Here is an 8,508-nt window from a genome sequence, read left to right as displayed (position 1 = left end):
TTTGAGATGCAGTGGGGGGAGGGGACAAGCTGGGCTGGTTTTGTGATGCAGTGCGGGAAGGGGAGATTTTGAAGCTTGTGAAGTCCACATTGATACCATTGGGCTGCAGGGTTCACATTGATACCATTGGACTGACCCATGCTCTCCCTACCTCCCCCCCTATTATCTCCTCTCCACCTATCTTCTTTACTCTCCATCTTCGGTCCGCCTCCCCCTCTCTCCCTATTTATTCCAGTTCCCTCTCCCCAACCCCCTCTCTGATGAAGGGTCTCTGCCCGAAACGTCAGCTTTTGTGCTCCTGAGATGCTGCTTGGCCTGCTGTGTTCATCCAGCCTCACATTTTATTACTCCAATTTTTAATCCAGTTTACCAAGTGTTTCTAGCAAACATGCCTGCTACTACAGTGACTGGCTATCCATTCGCACACTCATTCATAGCCGACACCGTGGGATAATCTTCAAAGAAGCAGAACTTCACAAAGATATGTTGACAAGTTGTTGGCATTACACGGATAGGTAGCAGGTGATGTTCAATGTGGAAAAGTGTGAAATGCTACACACTGGCACAGAGAACATGGAGAGACTGTGTAAAATAAAGGGTACTATTCTAAAGGGGGTGCAGGCCTACAGCGACCTGGATGTATCTGTGTACACAACAACAACAACAAAAACAAAGTGGCTGAAAAAGCTCAGCGGGTCTGGCAGCATCTGTGAAGGAGAAAACAGTTAACGTTTCAGGTCCGGTGACCTTTCCTCAGAACTGAAATCAGTTCTGATTTACAGCATCCACAGTTCTTTCGGTTTTTATTAGTATCTGTGTACAAATTGTTAAAGGTAGCAGGACAAATAGAGAGAGTTGCTTATAAAGCATACAGTAGTTATGTTTCATTAGCCAGTGCATGGAGTACAAGACCAGGGAGTTTATGCTGAACCTATACAGGAAACTGATTAGATTTCAGATGGAATATTCTGGTGCAGAATAAACTGATTGGGTGAGGGGCTGGCCTCTTTCGGGTTGGGTCTTTGATAGTTACCATATTTTTGTTATTTTTCTTTCCATTGACATTTTTGATATGTATTATCATAAATATTTTGTTAGTACCATTAACCTTTATTCAGGATGTTGACAGTCCCAAACAAGAATTATAACTGGAGTCTGGGATTAGCTTCCCTCATCGAGCAGTTGTTCGCAAAACTGAAGTCTTCTTTATTAATATTTAAATTGCCCACAGAGAAAGGAGGAAGTTCCATGCTCAGTTTCCTGTTTAATCACAAGCCTCCCATGGGTGGAGACAACTTATGACGTGGATGTCTGTTGAGGCAACTTGCTCTAAAAAAGAAAGCTGTTTTGTTTTCAAATTAGTCATTCACGAAACTGTAGTCATGCCAACACATCGTGAAAGCAAACCTACCAAAAACTGAAGCGTCTGTCGCTGGAACGTGCACACTTCTGAAAGCCTTTCGAATCAGCAGAGCTACTCAGAAAACTGCAGCAACTGAAAAGTAGCATCGTGTGCCTGCCTGTGTCTGTGTTTTCCCAGGCACAGGTCGGTTTTCGTACCAGGCTGCACATTAATTTCAGCAGATAAACAACTTCCACTGATCTCAGCTTCTTTCCTTCAGGGCTGAAATTTTCTCCTCAGAGGTATGAAATGTGACAATAAATGTTTGATCCGTTCTAGCTTTATTTGTTTAATTTATTTTAGTTAAAATAGTGCCGTAAGGTTGTTACAGAATTCTATTTGGTTGGTATGGAGTGGGGTATTTTTGTTTATTGTTTGTTTGCGGCACACCTTAGGCGTTGGATTTATAGAAAGCAATAACATAACTATTTAGAAATACCTTTTATATATAAGCTACCTGGTTTTATGCAAGTATGTCTGCTGTAAATAGGAGTTCTTTTGGTAACATTTGAAACAACCTTGTCGCATAACCACTTTTGGAACGCGAACTATTTTGGCAAAACTAAGGTGATTTTTCAAATACCACTCGTTGTTTTATCATTTGATTGGTCTGGAAATAAAAATGTTGATTTTATCTTGTCAAACCTAGCCACATTTCTTATTGGTTTCAAAGTCAAAAGTATTCTGTGGTTTTGGGAGGTGGGTAACTCATTGGCGTTTCTACAGTCTAAAATCAGCAACGCCAATCAACATAGCAGATCAAACTCTCCAAACATTGGCACTTGTTCCTCCTGGATTTGTGTTTCTATGCGTACCTGGAGTGAATCATATGTTCCTTTGTAGTAATGGGTTTAAATACTTTACACTAAAATTTTGATCAGGTCGATAAAGTAATTTAGTGATGACATCTGTTGCTGCTCTTATCTTTTTGGTGTTATTGTTATATGCATGCATAATTTTAAACAACCTTTTTTGGTCTCGGGGGAGTTCTAGCGGATGATGTGTGGCCATCAATGGCTTTTGGTTCTGCTTTTACTGCTGTGAATTTTATGTGGAATTATCATCCACTCTGTGAGGAAGAATAGCCTTCTGCTCCATCCCCTGACAGCTTATTTTGTGCTGCTATGATTTAGTTCCTCCTCCAAAATGTGGCCCTTACAATGGTAAGACAGAGATATGCACTGTGCCTTGTGGCTGATAAAATGGAGACTTGCTGGTGACAGGCTTCCACTGGGTTTTGAGAGAAGGGAACGTAAAGAGGTAAGATGGTGGAGATAGTGGGACTTAGGTAAACAGTGTCCTGTCATTGTAAATATGGCCTGATTTCAATTCTAAAATGAGTAACCTTTTAGACAGTGGCCACACTGTCTGAAATTAGAAGGCATATGTAGAGATTCTTGGTGCTTATGAGATTCAAACCATGCCAAAGAAGAGCACTAACTGTTCCTCTATAACACGGTGGTTGGCAGATAGTTGTTGTGCATCTGGTTTTGTTGCCATAACAAGGGCAGGACAGTCTAATGAGACAATAACTTGACTCTTCTGTCCTGTTCACCAGACTGTTCTATTACTGTAAATCTCTAATAGTGCCTCTATCTTGCTGCTATCAGACAGATCCTTCCTTTTCCAAGTCTCAGAAATTTCCTGTCATTAGAGAGAGAAAAAAGGAAAATTGAGTTTTCAATTTTTGATCATATTGCATAAAATAATTAACAAATAAACCAGAAAGAGACTTGCTTTAATATAGTGCTTTTACATAACCTCATGATGTCTATAAGCATTTTATAGCCAATGGAAAACTTGTGAATTGTAATCACTTCTAACTTTTGCTTTTCACTCCTGGGGAAATATGGGTTAACTAGTTGTCAGGCCAACATTTATTGTCTGTCCCTAACTGTCCTTGAAGGTTGTGTTGAGCTGGTCTTTTGAACAGTTGCAGTGTAGAAGGGAAGGTGAGAAATGTTTAGTGCAGCAATTTAATGAGCTGAAATGTGCTACCTTGAAAAACAGATAGTGGTTACTTTCAAAAGGGAGTGGATAATTACTTGAATGAAAGATTTGCTGGACTTTGTGAAAAGTCAAGGAAGTATGACTAAATTGAGTAGCTCCATTTGAAGCACCGATATGATGAACCAAATGGTTTTCTTCTGAACTGTATGAGATTATACTGCCGGATTACTCAAAAAATGCCGTGTATTGACTCTCAAAATTTAACCAATGGACTATTAAATCCAAATGAAAATAAAGAACAATTGCAGAAAAAGTACATTGCTGTCATCCTCATAGGGGTGGCCATCAAAAATCTTTCTTGTCTTCAGGTTCAGTATACTTTGCTTAATCTAATGCCTTCTATATATTGATAGCAGAGCACTGGTAAATTTGTATAGATTTTGCTTGGGGTAAAATTCAGGACATTGTTTAATGTCAGAATGGCATAGACATGTTCAAGTATTTTATATCCACTGTGTACAATATTCTTCAAGACTGTTGAGGGCTGGGTTTCAATTGGTTTGACAGACTGTAAGGATGTTCAGATTATGAACATGTCTTGCCTTTAGAGTGGATTGAATGTTTTACTGCAGTTTGAGTTTGTTTGGTGGAAAGGAAGATGAGGAGACATATTCTGACCTCTATTTGTAACCCAACCAGGGACAGGAATTAAGATTACAGTAAAAAGAGGCATTTATAGACAGGTACTAAATTAGTAACAGGGCCAAATCTAGCTTTTAAATGACCAAGGGTGTAGAGCTGGATGAGCACATCAGGCCAAGCAGCATCAGAAGAGCAGGAAAGCTGATGTTTCGGGCCTGAACCCTTTAGAAAATTACTATTTCTGAATCAGTTTTAACTGACCAAGTTAATGATCAATCATATCTCAGTTAGATGGCGATTCACAGGTGATCACGTGAGTGATCCTACAGGATTAGCTCCTTTTGGCTTTTCTCCCCTCTCCTCAAGCCCTACCTTTTTTCAGAATCTTGCTGTTCCTGATGAGGAATTGTGAATACTGCTGCCATTGACACCACGTTCATGTTCAGTTGGTCAAGAAGTGCAGCAAGTTCAGAATCCAAAGTTTTTAATCCCTCTTCTCATTCCTCATAGTGTTCTCAGTTTTTAGTCCTTTTTTTCTCTCTTAATTGGGGTTGGGCTAATTGCTATCTTCCCCTGTACAGTCATTCTTCATGTGCAAGCCTGGACAGTAAATGTGGATGATATATTTGGTTTTGGATACTGTAGAGTCACACAACTTTAGCTGAGGCCAAAACCAAGGTATTCCAGTCAGAATGACTGGATAGTGATGAAGAGATTCTAGCTGTTAATGATGACACTGATTGCTGCGCCTTTTTTTATAACCAGCTGACTCACCATTGAGCAGGAATTGACTGTGACAACTTATCTTGGTATCATCATATTCATGTTCGGTGTGATGCAGCAGTTCATTTGGTTCAGCCAGCTCTTGCTAAAGAGTCAGAAAGCAAGTCTGATTGCAATCTTAAGCAATGCATAGTTTGATACATCAATGCACTACTAAGAGGCGTATGCCCCTTTTTTCCCTTTTTACGAGGGGCTTTCTGTTTTTTTCTTCTTGAATAGCTATCTTTAATTCATTGAGCTGGAATCTCATTTGTCTGTTTAATTAGATTTGTTTTATTCGTTCATGGGATGCGGACCATGCTGGCTAGGCCAGCATTTATTGCCCGTCCCTCTAAAAGGTGGTTGTGAGCTGCCTATTTGAACTTTTGCAGTCTGTAGCCACCATTGCCATTTCAAAGGATTTTTATCCAGTGTCACTGACGGAACAGCGATTATATTTACAAGTCAGGATGGTGAATGGCTTGGAGGGAAATTCTTAGGTGATTAGTGTTCCCATGTATCTGCTTATTCTTTGAAACCCACAACCACTAGAAGGTGCTATCTAAGCAGCCTTAATGAACTTCTGCAGTGCATCTTGTAGGTGGCACGCACTGCTACTACTGAGCTTGATGGTGGAGAGAATAAATATTTGTGGCTGTTGTGTTAATGAAGTGGATTGTTTGTCCTGAGTGGTGCCAAATGTCTTGAATATTGTTGGAGTTTCAAGAAGGGTGTATTCCATCACACCCCTGACTTAGGCCTTGTAGTGGAATCAGAGGTGAAATTTTTTTTTGGAGACACCTATTTTCTGACTGGCTTTCATAGACACAGTATTTAAATAACTGGTCCAGTTCAATTTCTGTTCAACAGCAAACCCCAGGGTATTAATAATGGAGGATTTCTGTGCTGATAAGGTTATTGAATGTCAAGAGATGGTGGCCAGACCCTTTCTTATTGGAGATGGTTTGTCTGGCACCAACATGATTTGCCACTTTTCAGTTCCGGTGTGGAGCTGAATGAACACAGCAGGGCAAGCTACATCTTAGGAGCAGGAAAGCTGATGTTTCGGGCCTAGACCCTTCATCAGAAAAGCTTTCCTGCTCCTAAGCTGCTGCTTGGCCTGCTGTGTTCATCCGGCTCCACACCTTGTTATCTCGGATTCTCCAGCATCTGCAGTATCTACTATCTCTGATACACTTTTCAGCCCAGGTTTTGTTGCATTTTAACATGAAGTGCTTCAGTATCAAAGGAGTCATGAATGGTGTTGAACATAGTGCAATCATCAGTGAACATTCTTACTTGTGAGCTAATGATGGAAGGAAGGCCATTGATGAAGCAATTGAAGGTGGTTGGATCTAGGATGCTACCCTTAGGAACTCCTGCAGAGATGCTCTGGAGCGGAGATGACTGACCTGCAACAAGCACAACCATCTTACTATTTGTTGGATTCCCCCCCAATCCCCATTGACTTCAATTTTAAGTGTTATTTTAGTTATTTAGGTTATAACAATTAACAAAGTGAAATCTTTACTTGTCTCAAAAGTTTTTAGTAAGATGTTAAATATAGACTTTGATTCAGCTTTGATAGGGAGAGGTGAAGATGAGGCTGTTGAATACCTCAAAGATGCACAGGATACTCTGTTGGAAAGTGCCCAGGTGTCGGTGGCATACATGTCAGAAGTGTGAAACAGGTGGGAAGAAAGTAGATGATACCTTGACACCAAATCTGTGTCAATGGGAATAATTCCCATGAAGCAGAAGAATGCAAATTTTACAACTGTAAAAAAGAGAGGGGAAAATAATAAGCCAGGAAATTTTATTTACTTTCCACCTCTGTGGATACCTTCAAGGTTACTTCTGTGAATTGATGGAATTGAGAGTTCTTTCATTGGATACTTTCATTTTTCCAATAAAGGTTTTCAAAATAATTAAAACTTTTGAGATGGTCAACAATGCAAGATTGTTTCCCCTGGTTGGTGAGCTAGTAACAAAAAGGAAATGTAATTTCAAGACAACCAATAAGAAAAATGAGGAGGCCAGAAGTTTATGATGGTACAAAAGGAAATGGGAGCAGGAAAGTATTAACATGAATGGCTTCCAAATAGATGTCATTGATATCTGTTAAGTTAACATTATATATTAAGAAAAAATTACATCAATGTAGAATGGAAAAATGATTTTAAAATGTATGCAAAAGTAGGAATTAAAGTTGGTTGACAAAAAACAATTCTTTTTGAAGAATTGGCAGATCGCTGATGGGTTAAATCACCAACATTTAGGCTGATATTTCTAGCCACATACATCCTAATGCCATACAAAACACTTCGTGGGTGTGGAGAAATACTGTATCTGGATAATTTGCATACTGAACAAGTAACAACAGGACATTGTTTGTTTGATTATGCACGTGGTCTCTAACAAAGATTCAGCACTGTAACAATTATTTCAATTAAGGAGCTTGTCAAGTCACATTACAGACAGCAAAACTATTTATCCACTTTTATAGAATCCCGACAATATGAAAGCAGGCCATTCAGCCCATCCAGTCCACACTGCCTCTCTAATGAGCATCCCACCCAGACCTAGTCCCTCTAACCCTGCATTTCTCATGGCCAGCCCATCTAACCTGCACATCCTCGGACTGAGAGAGGAAAGCGCAGCATCTGGAGGAAATGCCTGAAGGTATGGGGAGAATGTGCAAATTCCACACAGAAACCAAACCCAGGTCCCTGGCGCTTTGAGGCAGCAGTGCCAACCACTGAGCCACTGTGCTGCCCATGGCATTCATAGTCTTTTTACTTCCAACTGTTCATACTCATGTAAAATGATACAAAATGGTACCTCAGTCTCTGATACCCCATCCAGACCGTATCACATCACCTTAGTTTTGCTGACCGTGACTCAAGTCGTTTCCTGCTTGGTTTTTTTTGTTAGTTGGCTGTTCTAAAATATATAATCAGCATTAATAAATGTGCACAGTGTTAATAGGATGTGAAAATTTGACTAGCTCACACAGTATTTATACTGTGATAATGGGAACTGCAGATGCTGGAGAATCCAAGATAACAAAAGTGTGGAGCTGGATGAACACAGCAGGTCAAGCAGCATCTCAGGAGCACAAAAGCTGACGTTTCGGGCCCAGACCCGTCAGAGGGGGATGGGGACAGGGAACTGGAATAAATAGGGAGAGAGGGGGAGGCGGACCGAAAAAGGGAGAGAAAACAAGATAGGTGGAGAGGAGAGTATAGGTGAGGAGGTAGGGAGGGGATAGGTCAGTCCAGGGAAGAAGGACAGGTCAAGGAGGCGGGATGAGGTGGTAGGTAGGAAATGGAGGTGCGGCTGAGGTGGGAGAAAGGGATGGGTGAGAGGAAGAACAGGTTAGGGAAGCAGAGACAGGCTGGGCTGGTTTTGGGATACACTGGGGGGAGGAGATGAGCTGGGCTGATTTTGTGATGCAGTGGGGGGAGGGGAAGAACTGGGCTGGTTTTGGGATGCAGTGGGGGAAGGGGGGATTTTGAAGCTTGTGAAGTCCACATTGATACCATTGGGCTGCAGGGTTCCCAAGCGGAATGAGTTGCTGTTCCTGCAACCTTCAGGTGGAATCATTATGGCACTGCAGGAGGCCCATGATGGGCATGTCAGTATTTATACTACTCATGCCAAAATTTAAGCATCCATTCACAGTAATAATGTCAAAAATTACAGTTAGATTGATTAAAATGATGAGATGAAAGGAAGAAGAGCAGACATTA

The 8,508-nt window shown here is 40.8% G+C and overlaps 1 protein-coding gene across 1 annotated transcript in view; it reads left to right on the top strand.

Annotated features, from left to right (window-relative positions):
* The first annotated feature begins 1,291 nt into the window (after positions 1-1,291).
* Positions 1,292-8,508, top strand: part of LOC125467236 (E3 ubiquitin-protein ligase RNF144B-like) — a 78,469-nt gene continuing 71,252 nt past the window's right edge. The window contains exon 1 of the mRNA XM_048562816.2: positions 1,292-1,644. The gene's annotated coding sequence lies outside the window, so the exon portion shown is untranslated. The remainder of the gene's footprint in view (positions 1,645-8,508) is intronic.

This window comes from Stegostoma tigrinum, chromosome 2 (genome assembly GCF_030684315.1).
Source record: "Stegostoma tigrinum isolate sSteTig4 chromosome 2, sSteTig4.hap1, whole genome shotgun sequence".
Classification (NCBI taxonomy): Eukaryota; Metazoa; Chordata; class Chondrichthyes; order Orectolobiformes; family Stegostomatidae; genus Stegostoma; species Stegostoma tigrinum.
This window is presented reverse-complemented; position numbering and strand designations above follow the sequence as displayed.